Source organism: Hyaena hyaena, unplaced genomic scaffold (assembly GCF_003009895.1).
Source record: "Hyaena hyaena isolate Hyena2069 unplaced genomic scaffold, ASM300989v1 scaffold_26, whole genome shotgun sequence".
Taxonomy (NCBI): Eukaryota; Metazoa; Chordata; class Mammalia; order Carnivora; family Hyaenidae; genus Hyaena; species Hyaena hyaena.
In genome coordinates this window covers 4,871,270-4,886,923 of record NW_024080658.1, presented here as the reverse complement: position 1 = coordinate 4,886,923, position 15,654 = coordinate 4,871,270, and the positions used below count along the sequence as shown (strand labels likewise).

At 37.8% G+C, this 15,654-nt stretch overlaps 1 long non-coding RNA gene across 1 annotated transcript in view; it reads right to left on the bottom strand.

Moving 5' to 3' along the window:
• LOC120228693 overlaps window positions 1-13,893 on the bottom strand; it is an 89,720-nt gene extending 75,827 nt beyond the window's left edge. Inside the window, exon 1 of the long non-coding RNA XR_005527568.1 lies at window positions 13,617-13,893. This is a non-coding gene — a long non-coding RNA (uncharacterized LOC120228693). The remainder of the gene's footprint in view (window positions 1-13,616) is intronic.
• Window positions 13,894-15,654: the final 1,761 nt, after the last annotated feature.

The following is a 15,654-nucleotide window of genomic DNA, read 5'->3' as shown; positions in this document are numbered from 1 at the left end:
ACATGAAGCTCTTTGTCGGCATCAACTAATCGAATCCTCAAAACCACCCTACAAAAACCGAACCTAACATATCTAGATTCCATCCTACTTAGTTCCAAGTTGTAGGACTCTAAAGGAATTACATTTTTTTCCTCAGTTTTAACTCACTCATCCCTCAGAAATGGGATCTAGCCCTTCAAAAGACAACCATATGAGAATTTATTTTACTTCCAAACTACACCCTAAATATCTCCACTTTTCTCCATTTGCTCAGCTACAACCCAAGTTGAAGGACAGATCCAGGTTTGATAAAACCTGAGGCTTGTTCAATTTGAGAAGCCATATTTAAGGAGCTACACATACAAAATTAAGTTAAAAAAGGAAGAAGAATATATTTTTTAAATGGGGAAAAGAAAATCACACAAACATACACATTTTTAAACTGAAAAATACTACAAAGTTTATACAAACCTGGAAAAATGACATACTATTTTTATTAAGATGTTCATACATCTCTATAATTTTTCCTACACAACTGGCTGCATACTCTTTGATCACCTCTTCATGCAACAACAGTTTCACAAAATAGTTTTTGGTGAAGACAATAGATAATTCCATGTTTCCTCCACCAAGCTGAAGACAGCTGCTGACAGCTTACCAGGTTCATGTCAGCATCACCACGTGTTACTGAAGTGCCATGTACATGTTTCAGACTTTTGTCACATTTTTATGGTTTCTTTTGTAGGTGAGCCCTATGTCAGAGCACTTCAAGTTTTCTATATATTTAGTGACTCATCTTAAAATACTCTTAGAATCAGCAAAACTCATTAAGCAGTTTGTTGATGTTCTCATTGGGAATGGTGTAGCATTAGTTTCATGATCTCTTTCTCTTACTAAAATAGCAAATCTACATCTTTTCCCAATATGCTCACATGATTCACTCCTCTTCATTAGGTTATCAAACAATCAGTGAGCTATCAATTACTTCTACTCAAAATTTGTCTCTTATGAATTAATGCAGTTTGAAAATTTAGGGGTTACACAATTCACTTCTACACGTCAGGATAATTTCCAGTGATTTTATGGTTCATCTTTACCATTTTTGTGTCTTATCATTAGTTTTTAATCTATATTTCTTTGGCTCTCTAATAAACATAAAGATTATCAAAGAACCGTGCTTCACATGTATGATGAGACCATTCCAAAACAACTTTCCAAAATGTAGTTAAAACGATGTATGCCCAAATCAACTTCCCCTTGACAAGATCCTAAAAAAGCCAATAGCCACTCTAATATCACCCCACCCAAGTGAAAGTATGGTGGACGGAAGGTCAGAATGGAAAAAAACAGTTGTCTTAACAGTTAATAGCCAAGTCTTATTTTTACTAATATCACCAAGATACATGATGTCACAAATACACTGCTCAGGCTCTTCCCTAGCCTAAAAAGTAGGTTTTGAAGCAAGGGATCCTGAAGATAAAGCTTTATTAGCTTCAAGGTGAATACACCCAGGCCACCACCACTTCTCAGCATGGCTACTTTAGTAGATTCTTAACTGGTCTCTATGCAATCACCCTCATCCACCCACAATCCATTTCCATGTGGGAATCTGGGAGACTTTCTAAAATGTAAATTAATTCATGTCACTCTCTTGCTTAAAACCTTTCAGTAGCTTTCCTTTGCATACATAATAAAGGACAAACTCCTCATCACCAAATACTGCCCTGCAATGTAGACGCTACGTAGCTAACAGACCCAATCCACACCTCCTCCCCATTACTCATATGCTAGCGTTACACTGGCTTTGTTCCCACATTTAGGTGTCCCATAATCACAGTGAAAATTATGCACAAGTGTTTCATAAACTGTGAAGCGCTATATCCATATTAACTATTACTATTATTATTAAGCACACTAGGCATGTGCTTAGGATGGTTGAGGAGGAAAGTTTGCAGATTTTGATTTTTGTTAAAGACATTCCCATTTTTCTCTTTTCTACTCCTATAAACACTGTTCTGAACCTCCACAAATGGAAGCGCTACAAATACAGGTCCAAGTCTTACAGCCATATGTGTGCATATGGTGCACATGTATACATACAATATGTATCAGCAAATGGCAAGGGTATTTAGCTATAGTAGCTTGCCTACATTACAGATATTTTATCAAATTACAGTCTACATTTAGAAAACTAGCTAGTAATTAAAACACAACGTATGGCACAGTGTTGCTTAAATTAAAATAGCAATGAAAAGTTTTAAGATTTTAGCCAATGATTTCTAGCAACCCTCCTTTATCAGAATGAGTCAATGTTTTTCAACATTATCTAGCAGTGATGTGGCTGCTCTCCCCAGGTCAGAGATGAAAAGATTAAAGAATAAAGAGCTGATTCAGGTCATGTGTAATCAATAGAGCAGCCAAAAAAAGGTCTTGTTATTCCAGGTCTTGAGAGTGTTTCTTCCCTCACCACACTGGATTTATTTCCTGGATACAGCAACATCAAGCATTTTTCAGCAACATAAACCAACTCAAAGACACATGAAAATTTGGTGACCAGATGAATATAAAGAGAATTGATAAAAAGAAGAAGAAAAACACTGCAGAAGACCACACAGGCAGGAGATGGTTATAACAGTTCTGTTATCTGCCTAAAGATGACAGCCATGGGGCTCACAGGACACAACTGACATGAAGTTTGGAAACATCCATAATAACTTTCATATATTATACATGACAGGCTTATCATCTTTCAAATACGGTTTGTACAATATTAAACCACTTTTCATTGCCTATTCTGTCTTTTTCCCATTGCCCAAATACCCACTTCAACTCTTCTACCACCCCTTGGTTGATCCAAATTCTACTCACCCTCCAACACAACCTCAAATCCTTTTCCTCCATGGTCTGTCCCCATACTTCTACACAATGTCATTACCCAGAAATGTCTATAGCTCTGGAAACATGATTTTGTGTTATAATGTATACATTTTTCATGTGCCTAAGACTTATTTTGCCCATAAGACTGTAGACGCCAATAGAATGAAGACTTAAAATTCTCTACCTAAGCAAATACTAGGCAGCCATTAGATATTAATTTTTTATCCCTTTAGCAAAGTTACTCTTCACCCCTACATTTTTATTTTCCAACTTTAGACATCATTTTATTCCACTGCAATGCCTGGAGTCAGACTGCAAAGTTTAGCATCATAGGCCCATCATTTACTGACTTTGCTACCCTGGACAAGTTACTTTACTTTTGTGGGTCTCAATTTTCTCAACTACAAAAAGAATGATCATAAGAGTAGTTATGTTACAAGTTTAGTGTCAGGATTAAATGATTGTGCTCAGCATAGGATCTGATACATTAGTTGTCAATAAATAATGTCTGCTATTATTAGTATTGTTTTTATCATTACTATCTGTTCTTCATTCTAGACATGCATTATCCATGCTTATATGTACTCTACCAATTAAATGCATCATTCTTATCATATTCACACATATTTATTTGCAAATTTGCATATTTTGCCACTTTATTCTTTTTTTTAATTTGTTAATGTTTATTTATTGTTGAGAGACAGAGAGAGAGCATGAACATGGGAGGGGCAGAGAGAGAGGAACACACAGAATCTGAAGCAGGCTCCAGGCTCTGAGCTGTCAGCACAGAGCCGGATGAGGGGCTTGAACTCACAAACTGCAAGATCATGACCTGAGCCAAAGTTGGATGCTCAACCGACAGCCACTCAAGCGCCCTGGGTGCCACTTTATTCTTACTAAAATTCCTTCTGGTATCTCATATCTCCCTCTAGTATCATGTACGTTCTTCTTGTAGGACCTATTTTAGACATTAGCTCTCAAAAAGTTATGGGACAGAGATCTCTGTATGTGCCTGTGACCCTATCAATGGATCAATGAAGTCAGAAGTATTTCCATAAAAACACTAAAAATTATTTGCCATTTTCACTCTTCTCTTTCAGTGGGATCTTCCAGGAGCTACATGACATGAGAAGAAGATACAAGAATCTGTCTCCTATTAAGCCAGACATTAAAGAGAGATGGAAAAATGTACAATAATGCCATTCTTCTTATTATTTTTAAAAAATATGGTCTTGTTTTCATAAAAAATATATTACCTTTAAGTTAACATATACTAGCTTTTAAACTGTTATTGTTAAATGAATTGATAAATACTATTTTTAATTTCTCCATTTACCTCATATAAATATTGATAGATACAATCCATGTATACAAAAGCTCTTTGGGGCTCTCAAAAATGTTCAAGAGATTAAAAGAGTCCCAAAGACCAAAAAGTGTGGGAAATAATGCTTTAAAAAGTTCCTTAAAGCAGCGATTTTGGTGAATTTCGGTAGTAAATTTTGTCTTCAGCTTCTATTTTTATGAAAGTCTCTTTACTGCACCCTCATTCTTTTTTTTTTTACAAATAGTTTATTGTCAAATTAGTTTCTACATAACACCCAGTGCTCATCCCCACAAGTGCCCTCCTCCATGCCCATCCCTCCTCCCCCCCACATCCATCAGTCCTCAGTTTTTGTCAGCATTCAAGAGTCTCTCATGGTTTGCCTCTCTCCCTTTCCCCCACCATTTCCCCCCTTCTTCTCCCGGTTGGTCCTCTGTTAAGTTCCTCCTAGTCCTCCTATACGTGCAAACATATGATATTTGTCCTTCTCTGCCTGACTTATATCACTCAGCATAACACCCTCAAGGTCCACCCATGTTGCTACACATGGCCAGATTTCATTGTTTCTCATTGCCATGTAGTATTCCATGGTATAGATAAACCACATCTTCTTGATCCATTCGTCTGTTGATGGACACTTAGGCTCTTTCCATGTTTTAGCTATTGTGGAGAGTGCTGCTATGAACATTGGGGTACATGTGCTCCTATGGCTCAGCATTTCTGTATCCCTTGGGTAAATTCCTAGCAGTGCTATTGCTGGGTCATAGGGGAGTTCTATTGTTAGTTTCCTGAGGAACCTCCACACTGTTTTCGAGAGTGGCTGTACCGGTTTACATTCCCACCAACAGTGTAGGAGGGTACTGCACCCTCATTCTTGAATAATAGTTTTGCTAAGTATACAGATGAATGGTTCTTAAGTTTCTTCCTTTCAACTCTTTGATAACATGACTCCATTATGGCGGAACTGCTTCTACTATTGCTGTTGAGAAAGACACTGTCACTCCACTTACTGTTCTAGATTAATTGTTCTTTCTCTCTGGTTGCTTTTAAGGTCTTTTTTTGTCTTTGATGTCCTGCAATTTCACAATAATGTGTGCATTTCCTTTTGTTTATCCTGCTTACACTACATTACTCTTCCAAAATCTGAGAATTCACATGTTTATTTCGTCAGGTCTGGAAAATTCACAACCAACTATCTCTCTTTACATATCACTTCTTTTCCATTCTCTGTGTCAAACCTTTTCATTCTAACCTCAGTTCTAATATGCGACCTGTAATAGCTGAGTTTTATTTTATCATTAAATCAACAGTGTTTTGCATATTTAGAGTTTTTCCTCTTCCATTTTTCCTTGTTCTTTAAATTTCTGTTGATTGGTAAACTTCTGCATCCTTTATGTCTTTAATTATTATAAAGTTATTGCATGTAACATTTAATGTGATATTCTTGTATATGTATACTCTGTATCGGAAAAAAATTCAAGTATCTCAAGGTTCTAAATCTATTGTCTGCTGGACTTAGAACTTTTAAGTCAAAGTGGCTTCCTCTGACATGCAAGGATTTTTTATTAGGAGTTCATTTCTTAGTCTTATTTGTAGGAGTCCTTTAGTCCTTCATTGAGAATTGGGGAAACTTTTCTGCAGAGAAGATTTTCTCCTGCAGATAGCCAGGGGATGCAACTAAACTGGGTCAGCTTCTGAGGCAGAAGCTGGGTCAGAACTGAGTATCTCAGTTCATTGTGGGAGAACCGAGCTCCCTCACTATCGATTATGATACCTGGAAATTCACCATCAAAAAACCATACCTCAGGATTGTGAAGCCATGTGTATTTTTAGTAAGTCTGTTAAAATGCAAATACCTCTGGTGGGGATAGTACCCTTGAGTTATGAGATGCTTTCTCTAAAAGGACCGGTTGGCAGATTAATAAGAACAATGCCTTGTAAGGCTGCTTAGAACTGGTTTTCAGAGGACTTCTCTTATAATAGTAGACAGATCTTTAAATCTCCATAGGATAATGATGACAAATTAATTTTACCTCATGTGCAACTCCAATCTAGGGACAGTGGTTGTTTGGAGTATTATATTGAGAAGGTGTCTGTTGCCTTCTCCAGCCCATCAAAAACAAGTGTTGTAAAGACTTGGTAATATAACAATAGCACTGCCTATATGTCAGGTGCTGTTCTAATTGCTCTGCATCCATTAATTAACTAATTCTACACAACAATCTTATTAGCAGGTGTTGTTATTTTACATTTACCATCAAGGAAATGGGCACTAGTTAAATAACTTGCCTGAAGTCACACAGATAGTAAATGATGGAACTAAGTAATAAACACAGAAAGCCTAGCTTCAAGGCTGCCTGCATAATTATTAAGCAATAATGCCCTATAAATTGGGCAGATAAAGAGTGTGAAAAGGACAAAGTAACTTTTCTCTTCTCTGTGCCTACAACCATAGCTAGGACTTTCAAATGCTTTATCTTTAGATATTATAAGAAATGGATTCAGTTTCTTACCCTATCTGCTGCTCTCTGCTAGTCCAAATTGAGGTCAGAAATAAAACGCTCTTCAGCTGACAGATGTCAGGACAGGAAGCCTCCATGGCATAACTCCCAGTGGATTCATGAGTGACTACAACTGAGGTCAGAGCTATAAAGCTTGGGTCATTTGCTGGTGCTACCTGCCTTTAACAGTTAAAAAATTATCACACAGCCAAAAATTGTGTGGTACACAGCAATCTGTAGTGGGTGGTTCTTCTTGGGCAAATGGTTTTTTTTTTTTTTAGAAATCTTTTTTTTTTAATATTTTTATTTATTTCTAGGGGAGAGAGAGAGAGAGAGCGTGAGCAGGGGAGGGTCAGAGAGAGGGGGAGACACAGACTCTGAAACAGGCTCCAGGCTCCGAGCTGGCAGTCAGCACAGAGCCCAACTTGGGGCTCGAACCCACGAACCGCGAGATCATAACCTAAGTGAAAGTCGGACGCTTAACCGACTAAGCCACCCAGGCGCCCCTAGGGCAAATGTTTTAAAGTATCCTTCATCTAGAATCTAAGGTGAAAGTGGCACCAGATCTTCAAACAGAACATTTAAAAAATATATTTGGGTTTATAATTATGTCTGTTCTTCCAGACTGAGTCCCCAAGACTGACTCTATGACACATTCTTTTCTGTACTCCAGCCTCAAAAGTTTTTGGTTCTCAGTTATTGTGCATGAAGTGAATGAATGGGTGGATGGATGATGTTCAGTCTAGAAGCAAAAAATAGTCTATATAAATGCGCCATTTTGATATTCATATCCTAAGCTGCAAGTGGAGTTGCTAACTACTTTTGGTTCTTAAATAACAAAGGGTAAGGAAAGATACACTCACTCACACTCACACTCACACACACACACACGCACACACACACTCAGTTTGATTTGGTTTAACACAGTTACTAAAATACATCCCACTGGCTAAGAGGAAGAGAAAACGTCAGGGACAAGATAACCCTCCAATAAATTTTTCTCCACTTCAGAAGTATTTACATTTCCTATTTATATAATTTATATTTAATATTGAGAAATATAAAACAAACAATTTCTATTTTAAGAAAAGTATAAATAGGTGAAGGGACTTCTCTATCTTGTTCTAATTTTGTAAAGAGCTTGGTATCATCAAGGCACACACACAAAAACTTAGAAATGGAGAAATACACATCTCTGGTTTCCCAGGACCACAAAAAGCAACCACGTGTTTCTCTGATGTTTCGCATTATGTCTCTAGGGCCATATGTGATGTGTTTCCCACACTTAAAGCACCTTTACATGTCTCTTTTAAAGTTATTTATAAGGTGTTTTTCTATCTGTAGCATACATATTTATATCTCCTAACACCCATTTATATCATTTATTCATAAATGCATTGAATAATAAATTGGCACACATTTTGTTTTCCTCATTTTTACAGTGCATATATTCGCCTTTGGCAGAAGTTTACAATTATGGGTCCTCAAAGGTATAAGAATGGAAAAAAATATATATATATATATACACACACACACATAGTTTTTTCCATTTTTATGTCACTTGAGGATAGACAACAAAATTCAGTTATCCAGTCACAAGCAAATTAGTGACCTTGGTAACAACTGTCTGGACAGCTAATGAAAATTTTAGTTCATTAAAAAATGAAAATATTCTTGAAAGTACTGTTATTTTCTGCCTTCTAAAACCAACTCTAGCAAACATAATCCTTTGTTGGTAACTTTAGGATGAAAATTGCTTACTCTCTAATTTTACAGGACATCCGTGACCAAATTTACTCACGCAACAAATATCTAATGATATCTATTGTGTTCAATGAGCAAAGTTAGACTCTGTTCTACAAACATTATAATTTAAAAAGTTATCTTATAATCTGGTGGAGAATAGAACTATATCTCCCGATAACTTGTAATATGAATGCAACAGATTGTACACTAAAGAAAAAATTTTTAAAGAAGGTGAGGGGCATCTAGGTGGCTCAGTCGGTTAGGTGTTCAACTTTGGCTCAGGTCATGATCTCAGTTTGTGAGTTTGAACCCCATGTCGGGCTCTGTGCTGACATCTCAGAGCCCGGAGCCTGCTTCAGATTCTGTGTCTCCTCCTCTCTCTGCCCCTCCCATGCTCATGCTCTGTCTCTCTCTGTCTCTCAATAATAAACATTCCAAAAAATTTAATAAAATAAGGTGATATTTCACCATTTCACCTAGTTATCAAAAATTTTTTTAAAAATTCCAGTAGGTAGAAAAGAAGGTAAAGACATTCTAGATGGGAAAAATAGCATATGTCAAGGATAAGTTTGAAGGGATGGCAAGAGGGAGAGAAAACAAGGGGAAAGATCATAAAGAGGCAATGTGGATGCTGGCTAATACCATGAATTTGGAACCAGAACAACCTCGTTTATAATCCTGACTATTCCCACTTTCTTAACTTCATTCCTGGGGAGGTTTTACCCTTTCTGAGTCTATTAATTCATCTGCAGTTGTTGTAAGAATTAAATAAGATAATGAATATGAAACATATAGCCAAGGTCCTGGAATCCAATGAAGAATACTTGAAGTTACTGTTATTGACTTAGTGTGTATGTTGCTGTTACTTGAAATGACCCACCTCTGTGTCTCAAGGATAGGTTTCTAACGGCCATAGTCCAAAGGGCATCCTCTGCTTCCTCATGCAGCATGCTTATCTCAATGGATCCTTGTCTCATGCCTCATCTCTTTCCAGCCTTATCTACCTACTGCCACTACAACAGGCTCCATTAGTTATGCCCATTGTGCCTGGAATATTGCTGCTTTCTTACCTTGATCAAATATTCTTCTTCTATTTTGTCAGAGTTCTGCTTTCTAAGAAAGAGGGGTCAAATTAGGAAAAACCCATCTGTGCTTCAATTGAATCAATGTTCCTACCCTTCTAGGATATTTCTATGCATTTTAAAGGTGTTTTACTGAAATGATGTCTTAGACAAAGAATTGTACATAATGGTAAGAATTTCAGATACGATAGCAGGCCTGAGGGAGAAATTTCCACACAGACACTTCCAGACCCCTCTAATGAATTATGAGTAGGTGGTTTCCTCTACCAACATGAAGAGCCGTTTCTGCAGAGAGCATTGCAGTTGAGACATAGTTATGCATTCCATGCATTTCCAGTTACGTGGGTGGAAGATTTCATGGCACCATCCAGTTTATTCTTAGCATGTGTAGGTCATGCGTTATTCAGCAGGATGAGACATCTATTTGAATAAGGTTATGATTTCTTTAAGGCCATGGCTAACAAAGCTGTAAATATTATTCAAAAGACAGAGCAGATGAAGCCATGAATCTTCACAAGACACAAGGAATAAAGTCAAGAAAATTTTATAAGGGAGTTAAGAGGAACCAAACTGGTTCCTCCAATCTGGGAAACTCCAAATCTCACTGTGCCTGAAGGCCTTGGAGGGCTCAGATGTTGCCAACTCATCCTTCTACAGAACCAGTGGGTGTCCTATCCACCAACATTTTATTCTTCAGTAGCAATATTTCTACACAACCTATGAGTTTTCTAGGATCAGGTAAGTGAAGTTAAAAGTATCCAAAAATAAGAACTTCTTAATTTGATTATGGGTCTTGTTTTGGAGGAAGAAAGAGATGCAGTGGAATGATCCTTAGCCTGGATCATTAAAATCATTCAGCTGCAGGTTACTTAACTTAGGAGCTCCTTACCCCACAACTTCTCCAAAATAAGACTAGGCAGCCAGACAGTATGGCTGAGTAATAACATGACAGGTGTGGCAGGCTGACTCTAGGTGCTTTGATAAAAATATGTTTGTGCTAAAGACACTATTCATTATAAGCAACACAAGGGTGTGGTGTTTCAATGTTTCCACGTTTAGCAAGTATAAGCTGAAACTATTAAGTGCTTTGAAACCAAGCCAGAAAGCAGACGGACTGGAAAAAAAGGAGCTAGGCTACACTTCTCTTTATGCACATCCTTCTTCTGATCTTGAGTTACAGCAAAATACCTTCAACTACTCTTACCATTGCCACGTTATCATCTTAACAGGTAAACCTTAAGCAAAAATAAATATTAAATTTGATAACTGCTTCAAAGAGAAAGTGTGGTATTAATGTAAAAGAAACAAACTATTAACAAAGTGAAGCTAAATCTGTCCAGAAACCTTTATTTTAGAAAGGTTGGTATTCAAGTTTTGATTCCTCATGTTGAAACAGATGGGCATAGCAGAAATAATTCTTACTGTATATCACTTAAAAATACACTATTTATACGAAGGATGTATGTTTTTAAAGTACCAATAAAATGCCTTTACTCTTCTTTTCCCACATGTCCATGAACGTTTCAGCCACCTCAGTGGTCTCAGCTATCACCCCAAGGTGAATTACTTCTATATCCACATTTCTTCACCCTCTTGCTTTAGTTTAAGGTTTCTGCCTCCTGGTTATGCCAGCTGTGTCTCTCACATTAACCTCAAGCTCAAGTTGGTTGAAATGACTCATCCTCTTATCCAGTAATGTAGCAAAACTTCTGGGCTTCTAATTGCTCTGGATGAAATCTCCATGTCTGTTGTCACAGAGACTCAAAATTGCAAAGTCTCTGCAAAGTCTCCGTTCGTATTCCTTTTCTCCTGTGTTCTACAGCATGGTTTTTTGACCTCTACACTGTTGACACTCTGAGCTTGAAAATTCTTTGTTGTAGGAGAGGGAGGCTAGAATTGTTCTGTGCACTGTACAATTTTTGGCAGTATCCCCAGCCTCTCTCCGCTAGCTGCCAGTAAGTTAGTTCCCGCTCCCCAAGTTCTAACAACCGAAACTGTCTCCAGACATTGTCAAATATTCCTGGGAGCAAGGGAGCAAAATCACTCCCCCTCCGCCAACCAATTAGTTGTCCTGCAGCCAATTAGTTCTATCTGTTCTCTTATAGTTTCTCACGTCACTCCTTTCTATTTCATTCCTGTGGCAACCCCTCATGTGGACATTCAGAGTGTGTGCTTTTTAGAGTAATTTTTTGAAATTTACTTGAAAGTGTAGCAAACCTTGTCAAAGTCAACAACCAACAACCAAGACGGGGAAATGAAAGTTTTATAAAAGAAATCTGAGAAATGTGTCTGGTCATTCCAAAAAGGTTGGGGTTTCAGGGGCTTCAATGTCGATTTCATCTCTAACATTTGAAAGTCATGTTTTCGAGTAGAAAAGACCAGATAAAAAGCTATCACTTAACTATTTAATCTTAAAATGTAGTGTTCTGAACCAGGACGTTGGGTTATAGCAAAGAATATAAATATGTACAATGGAAAGAAAATAGGTTTTGGGTATTAGGTAGACTTGGTGTGAATCTTATCTCCGTTGATCTAATATTGGGACATAAGTGTATCTAACTCTGCAGACTTGCTCTGGACTAGAATGATTGTTGTTGTTTCTATGTTACACCTTTTACCAGAATACAGTTGAGATCATTACAAATGTGAAATAGCACATAGCAGGTGCTCACTAAGTGTAATCTGATAATAACATGAATACTTCATACTGATGCTGCTGTAATAGTTTGAAGATGAAAGTATGGGTGATACCATGAAGAATCCCATTAAAATAAAGACAAGAGCCCTAATGAAGTATTCAGCACTTCCAGGGGAAAAAGAAGGGAAAGAATAGATCTGGAGTCAAATAATAGACGATCTTAGCTGCTTATGCCACTATAAAGTAATGGTAATAATACAAGGACTTAAAATTGATGATCAAAATTTACTGGAATCCCATAGATATTAACTGATATTATATTAGCCTTCTATTATAAAAAATAAGATTAAAATATTTACATTAGATCAGTGAGAATCAGCCTGAATTACCTTTTCACATGCAACAAAGAGCCAAAAGGAAGGGCTTCTTGAGAGAAGCAGAAATCACCAACTAGAGTATGGTGTCATTAAAACGAAGAGAAAAAAACACCTCTAATGGAGCAAATCGTCAACAGGATTAAGTAGTGCCAACTGATCAAATAAGCAAAGAATTAAAATTAAAATTAACAAGTGAGATGGTGACGGTGGACACCAGACTTCAGTGTGCTGAGGAGAGAATGGGAAGCAATATAAAGATGACAGGTATAGATCACACTATAATGAGTTTGGCAGTGAAAGATACAAGGGAGTTGGAAGGTACTGTAGAATTGAGGAAGGTTTTCCTAAAAGGTGAGAAAGACTAAATGACATTTAAATACTAAAGGTAGGAAGTTAGTTGAAGTTATCAGAAAAGGAGACTTTCCTGAAGAGGTAAAAGAGTGCATGACCAGGAAGGTAAAAGGGTTAGGCTTAGATGGTAGAATGAAGGGGGTAGACACATCGTTCACAGCAGCAAGTAGGAAGGAGGAAAGGATGGCTCCCTGGGCACGGAGGCAGTCCCAGGAGGTTGCAGTTGCATTGCACTCATAAAGAAAGTATTATTTCATCCATCCTTCTCGCCCTCTTACAAATTAGACAGTATTTTTTCTTTTACCTATTTTTCATTTAGAAGAAGAGAGGAACAAAAGTGATCAATGGTTAAATAACTTTGGCTCTTACACTTTGAGGTATTCTTTGATAACTGTGGTTCTTTCTTAAATCGATGAATCACCAGTTAACACACACACACACACACACATACACAAACACAGGAAAATATATACACAAAACAATTTCTAAGCTGTGCTCTGAATCATTAGTATTTTCTTGAATTGGTAAGATTTCTATTTAAGTTACAAATCAGTGTAGGATTCACTCAAATAACACATGATGTTAGAGTTGAAGTGTTGAGGTAAATGCCTCATGCAAAGATTTGGAGCTTCATCCCAATGCAGTGTATTGGCGAATCACTTGCTCTTGAGCGTGGCCATTACTGTACAGTTTTCTGGGCACAACAAAGGTAGTTGATACTGTACCTTGGCGAAGCTGCCTTACCTGCCTTTGTCACTGCCCAGGTGTTTCCCATGCCCGTGGCAGACTCAGGAGGTGGAGGAGCCTGCCAGACCAGTTGCAAAGTGCAGAACATGCCTCAGGGCCTCCATTCACAATCCAATTTGCCTTCAGTGATTGTGCCCAGCCTTAGCACCGCAAGGCTGACCTTTCGACACAGGTAAGTTCAGCAACAATCACTTGGCTGCAGCCATCGATTCTGCCTAGTGCCAGAAATTCTGCAGTCTCTTGGGCGGCAGCCACTTGGCAGCAGTTTTCAGGAGATCTGCTCTGGCACAGAATGTGTGTGTGTGTGTGTGTGTGTGTGTGTGTGTGTGTGTGTGTGTTCTCCACTGTCATGTGCAATGCTTGCTGAAAGAAAGAATGAGGAAAGATATAGAGAGTTTGAATAGAAACAATACCTCCCTTCTCTCCTTCTGCCTTTGTCACAGCGTCCTAGCCCGACTTCAACAGGAGTTTGTAACCACAGGGAAACGGGAGGAGGGAGAAGAAAAGGCAGAAAGAAGGAATAAGGCTAACACACACAGGCAAGGAAGGGCAGCAGAGGAGAGGCTGAGAGAAGGGCAGCAGAGGAGAGGCTGAGTTAAAACATCCTCCTGGAATGTGCCTTTGGGTAGAATGTCATTTTATCTCTCCTGCCTCTACTCTTTTCCAGTTGAAACTTTGGACACACTGAGGCGGATACAAAGAAACCTTTTTTTTAAATAATTTTCAAACCTTCCATATTTGTGGTATTTGCATTCTTATAATAAATTTCTTTATATCAATGGAATAGCTAGAGCTCTTTGTGGCACTTGTTACTCAGGTCTACACAGCACAAAGACAATTCCTTGGCTAACATTACCAATGGGAGAGATAACTAGATAACTAGGGCCAAAAACATTCCCTTGTCAGATGTCTACCTAACACTAAGCTAGGAAAGAAACAAAGAGGCAAATGCTACTAACAGTCAAAGGCATCTCCTTTGTAAAGATGCTCCTTCCTTATGTAATTTCCTAATTGGTTTTATAGTAAAGAGAAACGTCTACTTAACTGACATGATTTTCTTTGTGAAAGCAAGCTCCTCTTTTCTTTTTATTATTATTACTATGGTACTATACCGGGAATTGTTTTCAAGGGAGAAGTGAATCAAGGTAACTACCCCAGTCCAACATCACAGGACCCCTTGCTCCAACCTGGACTGGAAAAGAATTCAAAGTAGCATCTATCTATATTCTTAGTGCAATATCTGGCACAGAGTAAATGGTCACTAAATGTTAGCCATTTTTATCCAATTAGGAGAAAAAGTCAACTGGTATGAAACAAAACCAAGGGTTTGTGCATAAGGAAATATGCAGAGGGAAAAAGGAAAAGCCAATGCCTATTTGTAAGGAAGGGAAGATCTTAAAAAACACTACTGAAGTGGTGAAAATGGAATCCAAATTCCAAGGAATTAAAGAGCAGCCAATGACAAAAGGTGAGAAAATGGAGTCAAGTGGAGACAACTGCTGAGTGTGCCAGTACAAAGACATAAATAGGCAGGATAATTTGCTAAAACATTCATATAATCAGGGCATAGAGTCTACAATATGACCAAATGATTACCCTTCAGAATACAACATTTATCCTTAAATCCACTAACCCTTTTATTTTCACAAATACTTCCCTCTGTATCCATACATTAAAATGTTTATTAATTACATACAGATACATTTGGTAGATAGATGAAAGTTGGAAACTCCAGAACAAGTAACCATCACATGTTTTCATGTTTTGAAGTCTCAAAAAGCACATGTATTATTGCAACCCCTTGCTTTGTTTACTGCCAACATCAAATCAAAGATAGCTTGCTATTTTTTGGAGACGACTACTCCTTCAAAGTTATCATGGTGGAATATGAATGTTCCATTCACAAGTGGCCACCACTTCAGCGCAATAGTTTACAACTTGTTTAAATAGCCTTCTATCTTCAATTCTTTGAATAGGCTCCTGCTTAGCCAAGTTTCTTTGGGATAGCTTCTGGCTCTGACTCAAGTCTTTAGTG